Below are 15,770 nucleotides of genomic sequence, written 5' to 3'. Positions count from 1 at the left end.
CAACAGTAATCTAAGTCCAATTATTGAACAATATGTAAAACTGACACACACATCGGGACGGAAACAGAGGAATGTACGAGTGAACGAATGTCTGTTAATTCAATTCCTAGCCACTGCTCACTAAAACACCACCACAAATTAAATCGGCCAGGGGAGCAGACAGCTAACAAAGGAAATTAACAATGATGCTGCCTCTGTATTAGGGCATATGGATTCGCTGCATGTTTGCTGCGTGTGTGTAGCCGCAGCCTCACGCCTCTGTACGCAGAGAGAGGGGGGAAAAAGGCCAGTTTTAATCAAGAAATCCATTCCACTTTTCTAACCCCTCTTCGCTTCTTGCTCCCCTCCCTCCATGGCAGGCTTGTGTGGAAACAGAAGTGCTAAATTACCCTGGAGCAGTCAGACAAAAACATCTTGTTGGGTTCTAAATTGCTTTGCATGCATATTAATTGGACAGAAATCCCTGCAGTGTATTTGGGTTTGCGCAAGCATTTGTGTGTGACTTCATGAGCGTGTGCATCTGTACTGTATCTGTATATGTACAGTATGTACTTGTGTGCAAGTACAGTGTGTGTGTGTTGGGCAGGAGCAGTGAGCTATAATAGCTGCCTGCAACGGCTTGCAGAGATTTGGAGGTTATCTGTTTTTGTTGGTTAATTGTGAAGCTGATAGTATCGAGGGTCCGGGCCAATTCAAGTGGGCTTTCAGCCAAATTACCTCAGTAATCGTCTGTATTCAAGTCCCTGGATGCTCTCACCAAGACAGAGCCTGAGAAGCCCTGAAGTTCAATGGAGAGGGGCAGATCTGACCCCAGCTTTAGACAGCTTACACTGTAATTGAAATTATATTTTTTTTTCACACCATTATTGGATTGCTGACAAGATTTCACCCAAAATTCCATTTGTGGTCAATTTATCCTGTTTGTTTTTAATTAATGCGGGCGGCTAATGAACTCAGAGGGAATCTTAGCCAAATGATCAGAATTTCCTCCATGTTCCTCCGTGTTATCTTTCAAGCAGTAGGCTTTGGAATTGGAGCATGAAATTGTTTGAAAGTAGGAAAGGAATTCACTTGGATGGAGTGCACAAACACTGGAGCCAATACAAGCAGAAGGGACATTGGATTTGTAAATCTACTTTTCATTCACTCTGACTAGAAATTTCATTGACTATGACTAAAGATTATTTGAAACTATAACTAGTTTATTGTGGCACAGACATGAAGGACTAATGAAATACACATAGTGTTATCAGACATTTTTTTCAATATGTTGATTCAATTAATTCAAAAGTGGAGCACATTGCATATAAGCAGTTAGCATTTTGTGGGTGCTGCCTCTTGATGTCTTGCTTCCTCTATCTGTCTTCTTCTCTATGTCTAAAAAGATAAATCATCCCAAAGCTGTCCTTGTCAAACTAGAAAGTATTCCACTCACTGAATGGGTTTAGAAAAATACATTGATAAAATGTGGTTGATGTCTTGAAGCTGTGTATTTTTGAATATGAAATATTGAGAATGTGGCAGACAAAGGCCTCAAATGATTCTCATCTGGCTGTTATTTCTAATGAAAGAATGAACATTTATACATTTCATATCTGATTGAAAAAAGGATTAAACATAACCTTGACTGATGATCTCTTAATGTCCTCAAGACCCCTCTTAACACAGACTATTTAGTTTTTTTTTCTCTTCATCTCGTCTCACTGTATACGAAGGAACAATGACTTGTACATTCTCTAGTTACGCATAATGTCTGAATATACTGTAGCTGCTTTCACCTCGGACATTTATTTCTCAGTAAGACATCTTCATAACATACTTACCTGCATAGAACTAGCTTTTGTGTGTGTGTGTGTGTGTGTGTGTGTGTGTGTGTGTGTGCGTGTGTGTGTGGACAAAAGAGAGGGAGGTCGTGTCAAAAAGCAGCAAAGCGGATTGAGACCATAAAGTGGGCAGCACACAAAGTGATATTAGAAAGGTGATGCCGCTGTCACAACCTCCACTTAAACCACCTCTACACAGGAATTAGAGTGGTAAAGTGCACAAGGTGAGAAAAAAATCTCCAAGTCAAGGTTTGGCCTATTTAGCCACCAGCAGGCGAAGCAGTAAGGCTGCAATCCTTCCCATGATCTTTTCTGGGGAAGAATAAGTTGTCATAATTGTCTTCATAGTGTGCTATGCAGGACTCCAGGCCATGAATCCCCAGACAGTGACCTCATATTTCACCCCCCACCCACACACTCACACACACATATGCTTCCTTTTCTTTTCTGCTTGAATGTCTTTTTTTCTCTTCATTTCTTCCTCAGCTCTTTTCTGTTCCTGTCCACATCTCAGTCTGGTAACCGCTTTGCGTTTGTGCTTGTGTGAGACAGAACAACATGCACCCACACACACCTCAGTTCTGTAGACAAATGAGACAAGTAATTTAGTTTTTGCCATTTCACTTTGGTGTTGAAGGTTGAAAGAATACTCTGCTGAGCTGACAAACAAAATGCACAAAACAGAGAGACAGCCGCGCACACACACACGCGCACGCACACACACACACACACACAGCGCGCGGTGAGAAGCTGTGAACATAAACACTTAACCCTGGAAAGATTCAATGATGGCGGATAAAAGAGTGATTTGTGTTCTGCTAAGGGGAAAATGAGTAATCCTATCATTCAGCGTGACATGCAACACAACACGCCGCATCAGTCACAGACACACACACACACATGACACTAAACACTGCCTATCAGGATGATAAAAGCATGCCTCACCCACACAATAAAGCGTTTGATTTTTCTATTTTCCGTGTCATTCATTTTCTCTGTATTCTGTTGTAAACCTCTTCCATTCTCTCTCTCTCTCTCTCATCCTCTCTCTCTCTCTTTTCCCCCGCCGGCATTGCTCCTGACACAACAGCACATATTTGTGTATTCATGTAAATATCTCAACTAATCTCTATAAATATATTTATGAGATTTAATACCTTTGTACTGTAATACTATGCGTGCTGAGCATCGGGTTTCACACCCTCATGAAGAAAAGCACACATGCATACCCTCATACAGACACACACATCTACACACAGCTTGCATTGGGTGCATACCAATCCCTTGGTCTTTCTTTCTTCCTGCCGGGGCATTAATTCCTGCCCATATTTCCATCTGATTATGGTCCGGTTATACCCGCAACTAATTGAACATTAAATATAAAGAAAGTTAATGAAAATGTCCTTTATCCCCTCCAAACTAGGCCTGAGAACGCATCCATTAACGCAAATTAATCTGGCCCTGGTGTGTGTTGCAGGGGAGAAGATATATGCACAGTTTGCTGCTCTCCTCTCCGACCCGAATTATGGTCCTTCTCCCCGAGCAGGACAGTTAAATAACAAAAGATGCGTTGTTCTCCTCCTTCTGAGTATTCTGGTAAGCCATTCCCAGAGCTTCATATCTGTCTGAAAACAATGTGACACTCATGCCTTGGCTCTCAGCTTGGAGGTTTCTATCCTGGCTCTCTCCTCTCACTTCTGCTGGCCCACATAACGGACCACCAGCACCCTGCTGTCACCAGTTTGGGCAGAAAGCACTATGTGTGGAGTGTGGGCCAGAGCTTCCTCTATTTTATTATCAGAGAAAGATCATGTGGTTGTTTTAATGGACATGTCTCAGAACTGTAGCACCAACATACAGCACGGACAAGGCCAGAAACTCTACTCGACTAATGTGTCATTTAAACTTCACACGATGACTTCTGGTAAAAACAATTAATGCATAAAATGCCTGTCACTCTATATCACATCTGAGGTTCTGATATTAAAATACATTTTGGCAAGTTTGAATAACACTCGAAATGTGTTGGCGGCATGGCTGTGAATCTGCTATGAATTATCTTGTGTTCTAATGGGCTTGTTAGTTTTATTCCTTCTGTGCTTTTCCTTTCGCAAGAGCTTCCTGTGCAAGTGGCTCTGACAGAGCCAAAGACACCCACTGTGAGTGCGGCCAGCAGACAGACTGACGCACAAGGAAAAAGGAGGAAACAATGAATGGATGGATGCTTTCATTCTGATGAAAGGAATAAACGCTAAGGCATTTATTTTGTCTATTATCCCACTAAAAAGCCCTCTCCATTCCTGCCCCCCTCCTCTTGTTCCCCCAGGCCCGTCATATTAGCATCTCTCCTGGACAGCGAGGGGTTAACTAACCCGTTTAAGGGGAACCACAGAAAACAATACTTGGACCCCAAAAAGACAATGGCAGTGCCTTTCTCCTCCGTATTTGTAATTTAACATCAAAAGGCTCCTCTCCCAGCGACCTCTGAGAGCCAGCGTCTCTTTAATGAAGCGCCCCACCCCCCTTAATCACATTCAAATTGGTTAGTGTTCAGAAAATAGAAATATGTATTAGATAGCAATAAATTTTCATCATTGGCTAAGCCTGCTTCTTAATTGTCCTGTCCCAAGGCTTGGGAATTTCATTGTTCGTTAGGTGCTTAAGTCCCCCATCTCATTCAGTCTCTCTGACATTACTGCTGAGGGCTCTAATGCCCAACTAATTTGAATGGGGATTTACATGATAGAGCAGGGAGCATTAAAATGTGGAGGGAAAGGAAAAAAGGAAAAAAGGAAAAAGGGGGAAACGGCTTCTTTCACTTCAAAAGTCACTTTGTTCAAAGTCAAATGACAGTGTTTAAAGATGCTCTATCTCTCTCTCCTCAGGATTTTGGACAGCAGTGCCAAGTTTAATGGTTCGTTATCTTAGCCCCTCTCTGTCTTCCTCTCCCTCCTCACCTCTTTTTCTCTTCCTGCCGCTAACCACGCGCTTTTGTTTAGTGGCACCATACTGTTTCAGAATATACATTGTTTTTGAGTGACTTTGAATTACAAAACACTTCTGTCAGTCTCTATTATTTTTTTCCTCATATTTCTGTTTCTCCGCATGTCACTCAATAGTAAGCCATCAGGGGTTTAGGAGGCTTATTGAATAGGCATGAATGTCTGTATATGTGTGTGTGTGTGTGTGTGTGTGTGTTCGTTCGGTAGTAATATTAGGTTAGGGCTATCACTTTTTTTTTTTTTTTTTCACTCTGTTCTGTTTGGTATTTCGGGTTGGCGGCTGAGCACTCCCTGAGAAAAAAAAAATGCCTGGAATTGTTTTGTGTTTGTTCAGAGGGTATTTTGGATCAGAGGTAGATTGTGTGTGCGCTTGCGTGCATCTGTTTGTGTTTCTCCAAGTATGTCTATTTTGGATCAGTGTGAAATAGAGGCAGTGCTGATAAAGAGAATCAGATGTTTTCTGATGTGCGCTGTTGGACTGTGTGTGGGTGTGTGTGACAGTGCAGACATATAAATGTTCGCAAAGCAGATAGAGGGCAAACAGGTAGCATGGGGCACTGGAAATTCGGCAGTGTACAGACATGCACATTTTGTGTTTTGTTGTGTGTTTTCATATGAATATAAACAGGTTGTTTATGCATGTTACACATCCCTGCCCACCTGTTGGTAGGTAGCCAAAGCACCCAGAGTTTAGCACCCAGCACCGTGATAAATATTAGGTGAGAAAAGCTGAATTATGAGACGGTGTCACAGCCTACTGTTTACCCCAGCTTTAATTATTGTTTGCCTCTTTTTAGCTTATAAACATTGACACTCTCCACCTCCAATTCTCCATAATTAGTGTGTTTGGTTGGACCCGCATGTCACCGCAGATGAGAGGAGGTTGCAGAGGGTCAGAACTAATGAGAGAAAGGGGTTGACCTTAGACACAGAGTCAGCCAAGGGCAAGAAGGGCATCATCATGCAAAACACACATTACCACACACAACTGTTACAGGCCAGGTCCTAAAATGGTGAGGAATTACTCATTATTTCATTACTTTATACACTTACAAAGGCATTGTGCTGGATTATTAGCATTTACAAAGATAAATATAAAAGTACAGCAGAACTGAACTGAAATCGATATTTATGAGAGCCGTTGTGGGAAAAGTATTTTCAATTTGATTCAGTCCTTCCACACTTTATGAGTACAGTATCAAAACAACATCTTTTGGCTGTGATGTCGAAAACTTTTCCTGGCTGTATGTGTTTTAATCTTCAGCTTGTTATCTGAGGATATTGACCCGAATGTCTTGCTTTCTGGAGACTAAAGATCAGAGTTAGAGAGTGAAGGGTTAACTCTGATAATCACCTGTATTGATCTGTGTGCGTTAGAGGAACAACTGCTGGTTCCAGAGCAGCCGACCATGAATGGTTATTGATTCTATCATAAAGACCGGCTGTCTCCTGAGTCTACGGCTCTTTAGGTAATCACTGATGCCTGTTTTCTTCCTTCTGGCACTCCAGCAAGTTCATAACTTACACCTGTCTTGCACACCTGTACATTTTTTAAACCCATCCCTCCCCAAACGCGCCCGCACCCCTAAGTCTATGGCACCCTGCCCCATCTCCTGTGGTACCTCATGTCTCATCCTCATACTCTGCGCTTCATTCACTCTCTCTTCTTGGCTACTATCGCACAATTGCTCATCTATGAATCCCTCAGAAACATCCTTCCCCAAATCCTCATTGTCCACAGACAGAAAGACAAGCAAACAGACAGACAGACGACAAACGAGGAAGCACTTACTAATCAGGCTTATGATGCTAGTGGGCTAATAGAGCCATGTGTCCCGCTTAGACCGCTGCTGTAAATGATTAGCATGGCTCAGGCTGAGCTGTATTAGCGGGCCTGCCATCACTGATAGCTCCCAGCTCCCAACTTTATTGTAGTGATAAAGCCCCGCCAGAGCCTGCATTAGAAACAATCAACCAATCTCTGGTCTCGTGTCTAGGTGGGAATGGCAGCAGATTGTGTTTCTACGTAGAGGCAGGACTGAGAACTGAATAGAAGACGCTCTCCCACGATGCCTGCTTCCGATAGCTGGGACAAAAGAACAAATGGAAGGTGTGAGACTCTGTCTGTGACTCTGAAGCTGTTAGAAATTGAAGCCAAATTAAAGAAATAATTTATCAACAAGTGATCACCTTCTCCCTTGAACGCCTTCCTTCCTTTTCTCAGTCTGACTGATGAGCGTTTTAACAGCCCAGAAGTTAAAATTCACCTCGGCATCACAAATTGAATTTAGCCTTTAAAATATATGGACATAGATTAATAATTTTTGAGTGTGTGTGGGCTTGTGTGTGTCTGAGTGTTTGTGCACAGTGTTTGGCCACATTTGTACCCTACAGCACCTCTAATGGCCTTTTACTGAAGTGAAGAGCCCTTATTTTGAGCAGTTACACACAAAGACACACTGCCGGCACCCACTCATCACCCTTGGAAGCATATGCACACACACACGCACACACACACACACGCTAGCACACACATCCCAACCCTTGGACTGGCATGCTAACGGGAAGTAAGGTATATTTTTATTTTGTGCTGGTCACAGAGGGGTGGGTGTGATACGCTGTGCGTGCCAATGCAGAAACAAAAATCACACCAGAACACACACAGGCTTACACAAATAACGCATGCACGCCCACACACACACACACACAAAAACACACACACACACACACACACCATGCCCTCACACAAGATGCACACACACAAAGACACAGACAAATGAGACCTTAGTGAAATAGCTGGTGGGTTTTCTGCTATGGTCATGATTTCCTTCAGGGCTGTGAAAACACTCTGCATATGGAGTTCATCTCCTCTATGGCTTAGGCGCTGAGACGAACACACACACAGCATCAACACATGCACACTCACACAAGGAATAATATTCCTTTCCTAGCACTTCGGCCTGCTACTGTAGAGGTATGGTTTCTGGCTTGATACGGAGCAAAAAGTGCAAATCAAAGGTAGAAAGACAAGGAATGTATATTAAGAAATACTGTAGGTAACAGGGCAGGGATTCATATCATAGGCAGGAATTACCTTGATTGAGTAATCCCAGATGTAGGCCTATACATGTGAATGTGTGTGTCTCATATTCGTTTGTAGCGTGGTTGAGAATAGCTTGTTAAAGTGAGTTAGCAGCATGAGGTATTCTGGCACGGCAGGAAAATCAATAGGAACCATTGTGTTTTTTTCTTCATCAGCACGGCTGTCTATTGAGTTACCACAGCTATGCTAGCAGGTTATCAACTGAGGGCAATATGTGTGAGACTGCGTATATATTCATTAACATCCTTATCGCAAAACAGGTACATAGAAGCTCCACGCCGCTCTGTGTGTGTCTGTCTTGCTCTCTCTCTTCCTCCTTTGACTGGTTCGGGGTGTGGAAGTATTGACCAGTTGCCAGGAGATAGGAGCTATTGATTGTGACTTATCCGGCTGTTTATATTTGAACCCTGGGTTTAACCTCCATCGATTGACACACACCTCGCAGTCTGCAAGGTGTTCAACTCTGCTTTCCACTAATGGGGCTAAATGGTTGTGCAACAGTCTGTGTGTGTTTGCGTGTGTGTGTGTGTGTGTGTATGAAAGAGAGAGAGAATGTTTTTGTGTGCGTAAATCAAAGCACGGCCTATCCTGTGGGAGCATAGCCTGTAAAATAAGGTTTTCATTGAAGGGAAAATTGTATCGACTTGATTGTTGTCATTAATTGATGAATGTTTGTGTGTTACACAAACACATGTACATGCACAGAAGCATTCGTTTTGCCTTGCACTCAATGAGAACATGAAAATTCTTTTGAACAAAAAAAAATCATCAACCAAGCCAGACTTACATTTTTCTATTGAGTTCTCTTCAGTCTGTCACTGCTATGACAACTTTGCAAGGTCTCAGAGGTCACTTGATTTAATGCGAATATTCTCCTTGCATATTTAATAATTGGCTTAATAACATGCTTGTTATTCAGTGACCAAAACTCACTGGGCTTACCTTGACACTCTCAAGATGTCACCCTCATATATTACATGTGCACATACCAGCCTGCACACACTCCCACAGACATGCTGATACAATGAAGTCGATTTTTTATGTTTTGTTTTCACTCCAAAGGGGAAGGTTGAATTTTATGCACTCGTCTTCCACTTTTTGTTAAATTGTCAAAAGATTCCTTTAAAGGCCTTTAATAATTCTGTTCCAGTCGTTTTTTTTAATTATTTTTATTTCTCCATTTCACCGTGCCACAGCCCTCACACCAAAACCCCCACTGTAACTGGTTCAAATAAGCAATTATTATGTGTGAATGCATGTGTATGTTCATGTTTGTCTGGGCTGCAATATCAGACCCTTAAACGGAAGTAGATAAAAGAAAAAAAAGAAAACTTTTATTTTGCTGATCTCTGGATACGTGTGTATGTGTGTGGGTGTGCGTGTATGTATGCAGGCTTTTGTATTTTCAGCTGTGTCTTTCCCTCTCCCTCCCTCTCCATTTGAAGGGTTGTAATGAGTCATCAGGGAGAGCTGATGTGAATTATTAATATTCAATCATGATGCTGTTCATGAATTAACTGAAGCCCGAGGAGGGGGATTGGACGGGCGAGAGAGCGAAGGCAGTAGACTGACACAGAGAGAGAGAGAGAGACAGAGATGGTGGAGATTCAGTTTAGAATATATACTGTATATATAAAGGAAGAGAAAGAGGTAAACCAACCGGGAATGGAACAGAAGGATACGGAGTCTTTTAAAATAAGTGAGAGCCCAGTAGAGTGTCAAGCTTGACCCTTGGGACATGTTGTGAATAATGCAGTAATATCCTGTATTTCGATCTCTCCATTGATATACACAGTGCGTTTTTTTATGTACTTGCTGTGAACACAGGCATGATGATAAAAAGGAAACCTAAGCATGACAGATTCGTTCAAAGTAAAAACTGACTGCTTAACAATGTACAAAAGGTAAAACATAGAGATGTACCAGTACACTGTAGCCATCAGCAGGGCTGCTATTTCACTGTTTCCATTATATTTTTTTTGTTTTTATAAGTCTAATTACATGAACTGGGTTCATGATGCAGACCTGACCTCTGCGTTCATGACAGCAACTGTTTATTGATGAATTTTGTGTTGGGTCTTGCTAATATTTAGTTTGTGTTTCTCATCTTATAGGTAATATTTAATTAAATAAAAACTAAAATAGCAATTGCTAATGAAAACCTTTGCAAACCGTTGCTACTTATCCATGACAGATTAAAAGATTTCCTTATATTACTTAATTGCTCTTAGAGGTTTCGCACAACTTTTAAAAATCACTTCAAAAGGAGGCAATTCCTAAACACTGTTAATTTACAAAGGAATGTATTTTTATGTAACCGATCCAACACTTCTGATCGAACGTGTCCCTTAGACATGTGTATGACTGCAGGCACACGGTGTTCTGCGAAGAGATGTCGTTTTGGGTAGATCAGAAAATTATGATACAACACATGCCGTCCACTCACAGATGGTGCTCTGCGAAGCTAAGAGGAAAGTGGAATAAGCGAGAGCGTGTGCACAGTGAGCTGTGTGCCTTAAAGCACCTGCAAGGCCAAATGGAAAAGTCAGGTATCGTTTCAGGTTTGGTAAATCGTTGTTGACATAAAGACAGTGATTCAGTGTAACTCAGATACAAGATGTTAGTGCTTTCATTCTCTATAACTCATTGCCCCTGGTTAAGGTTATTGATATTCACACTCTAATCTTGTGTGTGTGTGTTTGTGTGTGTGTGTGTGTGTGTGTGTGTGTGTGTGTTTGCACGCCTGATAGGAGTCGGTGCATATAAACAGCTGTCAGCGAGGTTTGGTTTTGATGTGCTTCTGTGTTCTGCTGTCACTGTTGAGCTGGATTGAGTTTGCAGGTTAAAGGTTATCAGATGCTTGCAGAGACAACACACACACACACACACACACACATGCGCGCGCGCTTTCTCGTACTCACACACTCATATGCACATGCGCACACACCTCTTTGTGCTTGTAAACCTGACCAAGCTTGACAGTTCTATCTGTGTGAGCAGACTCTCGGGCTCCCTCGCTATCGTCTCTCTTGTTCTCCCTGTGTGACTTAATGTTTGTGTGTGTATTTGTGAAGCTTGACATGAATGTAGGATCACTGTCGTCCTTACCACTCATCACTGCACTTTCCTGTGTATACTGTATTCACTACTATACTGTTTGGAGCACACACATTTAATTTCTTCAATCTTCAACCATCAAACACCTGTGTATTGAGCATTGAATAACATACTTAAACATTACTATTGTGTATGATCATGCTGTAAAACAATGCCACATGTAAGTTGCTTCTGTACTTGCTTCGCTGAATTTAAAGCTCATTTATTTTATGAAATAGTCATACCAGATGCCAGTTTTTTTTTACAGCTACATGGAAAAGTTCTAGTTTCCCGTTGCATCATTTTATACCCCCGACACTGTTTGACTTATCTGGTATCTTTGGAAGCTTTTTAAGCTCGGCTAGAATATAAAATGAGTTTCTAGGGGTTTGACTAAACCTTTTCTGTGCAAGATGCATTTTTAAAGATGAACCCAGCGAATGGTCTGTGGAGCTGAAGAGGTTAATGCATTTTATGAGCGTGGTGCCTGGTCTTGGCAGAGGTGCAGCACCCAGTGGTTTGCTGTGCCTGGCACCCTCCACCTGGCCTGGGCAGGAATCAAACCCACAACTTACACAGCTCTTAACCCGCTCTTCGGCCTAGACAGCTACTGCCAGCCGGGGCCGGCAGCAGGAACTCCTGAGAGGATGCTGACCCCACACACACATACAGACACATCTATAAATGCACATTTGCACTTAAGGATGACTTTACTGACTGCATTCAGTTCATAAACCAAACCCTATACTAATCTTTATCTTAACACTTAACTGAAATCTTAACCCCAAATTAATGAGGAGTGGCAAAATATCACTGTGAGGACATGTGATCCTTGTAAGTAAAGAAAAATAAGCACAGACGAACACACATGCACTCTGTTTCTCCTCTCTCGCTCATGTTTCCCTTTCTTTTCTGTCTCTCTATGTTTCCAACCAAGTGCTCGGAACATTTTTTGGTGAATTTCCTAAAAGTCTATCAACTAGTGTTATTTGAATATTCTCAAGAGGGTGTAACAAGGGCACACAATTAAAAGAGCACCAGGAGCTCTTCTGAACCCCTGGTACGTCGGGGCATTTCATTGCTGCTCTTTCCCTAATATGGCATTTATATTATTTTCATGAATTAATTTGTCTGCTCTACCACTATTTTTTTTTTTTTTTTTTTTAGCTTTCTGTTGGACCTGGGGAATTTAATGCTGAATTGCATCAACACATTGATGCCACTGCTGGAAATAAAAGTTCTTAGTCTCCATCAGCCTTTATTGCATCTTCTGTTTATAGACACACCATTGCTTTGCCTCAACCAACTGCAGGAAGAATTCTGACATATTTATATTCATTTTTCTGAACTCATTCAAGTTTTTATAGTCAAATTCAAAATGTGCATAAAACAGGTGAGTGTAAACTTTTCCTCTCCCTCTCTCTCACTCTATCTCTTCTGAATACCTTTTTATGAAGGTATTGAAAGATGATGTTGATGATGTAGATGATGATGAAGGCTTTCTGCGGGTGGCTTGTGTTCGTGCATGTAAAATCTGGTTTAAACTCAATATTCATGCTTGTATTTGTAGTCTACAGGACTGTGGACAGTAGATGTGCATATGTGACAAAGAGTGTGTGTGTGTACATGAATATGAGTGTGTGTGTGTGACAGTGAATGAGACAGGCCAGAGGTAGAATGGCAGAATGCTGTATTCAGGGCAGATTAAATGAGGGTTTTGTTCAGTTTGCTCCAGATGTTGAGTCTATGTGTTTTATTTTTACATTCTTGGCCCGCGGCCCGTATATATTTTGGATTGGGCAGGGAGTATATAATATCAGTGGAAAATGCTGCGGTCTGGTACCTTTTAAATAACATTTCCTCCTTTTTCTGCTGCTGTCCTGTTTTTCTTTCCATGTTGTCTTTTATTCGGGAATGAGCTTTGAGAGGTGATGTTTAGAAAAGCGCTGAAATGAGACTGGCTGCGGGGTTCAGGGAATCACTGGAGACCCATACGCACGCGCGCACACACACACACACACACACACACACACACAAATAGCACACACAGGCACCATACACACAAGCTGCTGGTGCTAAATTCAAGGAGTGGGTAAAGAGGAAGAAGTTAAGGTCTTAAATGGGAGGGTCAGTCGGGCAGCCCTGCGTCTTGGGGTGGCCCTGCTCTGGCTGTGCGGAGTGAGAGATGTAGTCGTTCTAATATTTGGATCCCTTCCCTTGGCCAGTGGAAGGTATTATACCAAAGGCGCTCAGGGACCCACATTTTGGACTTTCCTTTCCTCCAGTTCTGATTTATTTCAGAACAAATCTGGGCCGAAGCGGGCTAAAATCTGCACTAGAGCAGTTAATGGAGTTGTAAAGCTGGGGTAGGCTCCAGGGAAATATAACCACAGGGCTTACAAAGTTCTCCCTCTCTTTCTGTCTGCATGTGTGTGTCCCTCTCGCTCTTTCTGTCCTGTGGTGGGCCCACTCCTGTTTGAAAAGCCACAGTTCCCAGTCAGAAATGAATGTTAGATCCCCTCACATCTAACCTCATGGTGGGCCCTGTCATCACTAATCCTGTATGTGTGTGCAGTACATTATGTATGTGTGGACGTTTCACGTCTGTCTAGCATGACTTGCCAGTATGTGATCCGCAATAATACAAAAGCTCCTTTGCATTTTCAAGTGATGTGAAGTATTTCATTTGAGTGATAAAAGGCAGAAGGACAGGAGAGGTGTGCCAGCCTGATAGGGTCCCTCTTAGCTTAGGCTACTCCCTCATTCATTGTCCTGCTTTCTTCTTCAGGGGTCTTGTAAAAGTAAGGACAACAGAGTTATCAAAATTGTGCAGCGGTTAAGCAATGGCCAGCCTCTAAAAGAGAAGAGTGTATTGACCAGACAAGAAGAGCAACTCTCAGCTTTAATGTTGGGGAGGGGGATAAATGAGTGCTGTTGAATGAGAGAGGGGAGAGGTGCTGCAGCACTCCTAGCCTGTCAGAGAAAGAGAGGGTGGGCGGGTGGGTGACGGGGCAAAGGTCAGCGATGGTTGGAGGGGGTGGTGGTGGGGTGTGCAGGATGGGCAGTGAAGGATGAGGGAGTGAGAGAGAGACAGCATCTGGATCTAGAGCTGTTTCCCAGCCAAGATACATTTGTTTAGTCTGAAAGACAAGGGTGTAGGGGAGCGAGAAGGGGGCCAGAAAAAAAAGCAAGGCCAAGAGAATAAAAGCAGTTAAATAACAGCCAGAAGAAGGAAAGAGCAGGTGTGAATGTGCATGTGTGCGTGTGCCTACACAATATATCTGTGAGTGCTACATGACTCTATATGTCTGGAGTTGTCTGGTTGTTTTTGTCTTAGTGAAGGATGGCCATCAGCCCTGTCTGTTACATTTTAAGACCCTATTTTATTGCTAAGATTAAGTTCACCATAGTAACTGGTTAGTCAATTCAGATTTGAAACAATCCCCTATTAATGATTATATTCTGAAAAACTTGGTTGGATGTTAAGAACAAAGACGATCGTGCCCTGTGTTGATAATGGCAGTGACTGTTTGGGTAATGATTTAATGAAGCGACTTTCCAAAATAAATGGTTCAGACTCTGTATAAATGATCCTGATGGGTAAAGAAAAAACCTCCTTTAATGATTGAGTGTGTATGGGCGTATTTGTTTGTGTTGTTTGTGTGTGTGTGTGTGTGTGTGTGTGTGTGTGTGTGTGTGTCTAAGATTCTCACCTCTCTCCTCCCCCTTCTCACAAGATTCAGGCCTCAGGGGAGGTCAGCTCCTCTTGACCTCTGCGTTCCACAGCCCGGCACCACAAGCAAGCCCACACACACTATGCACCCAAACACTTCACACACAAACATGCTGCATGCACATGCACACACTGAAGCATGCACAGGCAAAGTTACGAGTGAATTCAGACCCATGCACACACAGTGGCTCAGCTCATAAACACCCTACTAACAAGCTTGCTGTCGGCAGACACAGACAGGGAACTGGAGGTGGAAGGAAAAAGAGAAAAAGTTGATGCAGATAAGAGGATAAAAAAATTAAATACTTCTTTCAGGTGAAAGGGAAGAGGAATGAACTTTTTGGAACAGCAGTCTGCCAAGAAACATTTCTGAAAGAAAAAGAGCAGCAAAGAAAACGGGAGAGAGGAACATGTATTGGACATGCAGTCATCCAGACAGAGGCCAGTGTCTTCACCTTTCACTGTGTCCCAAAGCCTTCTTGTTTTTGAATACACAGATAGAGCTTTGTTTAGCTGGAATTTGGTTGTGTGCTCCATGAGCATTCCCCATTCCTCACTCACTGACCTCTGACCCCTAAATGCACACACACAAACACATACACACACATTCATATGTGGGGATTTCAAGGATGTACAGTATACAACATTATGCACAGTCAGTACATTGTGCTGCATAACAACACCCCATGCCGTTTCTTTTCCTCCTTATAAGACACGTCTGTGTGTGTTGGTGCGTACAGTACTTCATGTGTGTGTTTGTCTGCATCTGTATACGCTCTGAGAAATAAAGGTGCTCACTAGAACCATAGAGGGTTCTTTGGCTTGTCCCCATAGGAGAACTCTTTTTGGCCTCTGACTTAGAACCCAACATAAAAGGGTTATACCTAGAACCATCTATGACAGGTTACACACAGAACTCCGTACGAGAGGTTCCACAGAGAACCCTCTCTGTGGGTTCTTTTTAGAACTTTCCACAGTATAAAGGTGCTAACAAGAACCCACCCAGGGGATTC

General features: G+C 42.5%; 1 protein-coding gene across 1 annotated transcript in view; it reads left to right on the top strand.

Moving 5' to 3' along the window:
* Positions 1 to 6,858: 6,858 nt before the first annotated feature.
* foxp4 (forkhead box P4) overlaps positions 6,859 to 15,770 on the top strand; it is a 141,038-nt gene continuing 132,126 nt past the window's right edge. Inside the window, exon 1 of the mRNA XM_070852098.1 lies at positions 6,859 to 6,935. The gene's annotated coding sequence lies outside the window, so the exon portion shown is untranslated. The remainder of the gene's footprint in view (positions 6,936 to 15,770) is intronic.

This window comes from Pempheris klunzingeri, chromosome 2 (genome assembly GCF_042242105.1).
Source record: "Pempheris klunzingeri isolate RE-2024b chromosome 2, fPemKlu1.hap1, whole genome shotgun sequence".
NCBI classification, from domain to species: Eukaryota; Metazoa; Chordata; class Actinopteri; order Acropomatiformes; family Pempheridae; genus Pempheris; species Pempheris klunzingeri.
This window is presented reverse-complemented; position numbering and strand designations above follow the sequence as displayed.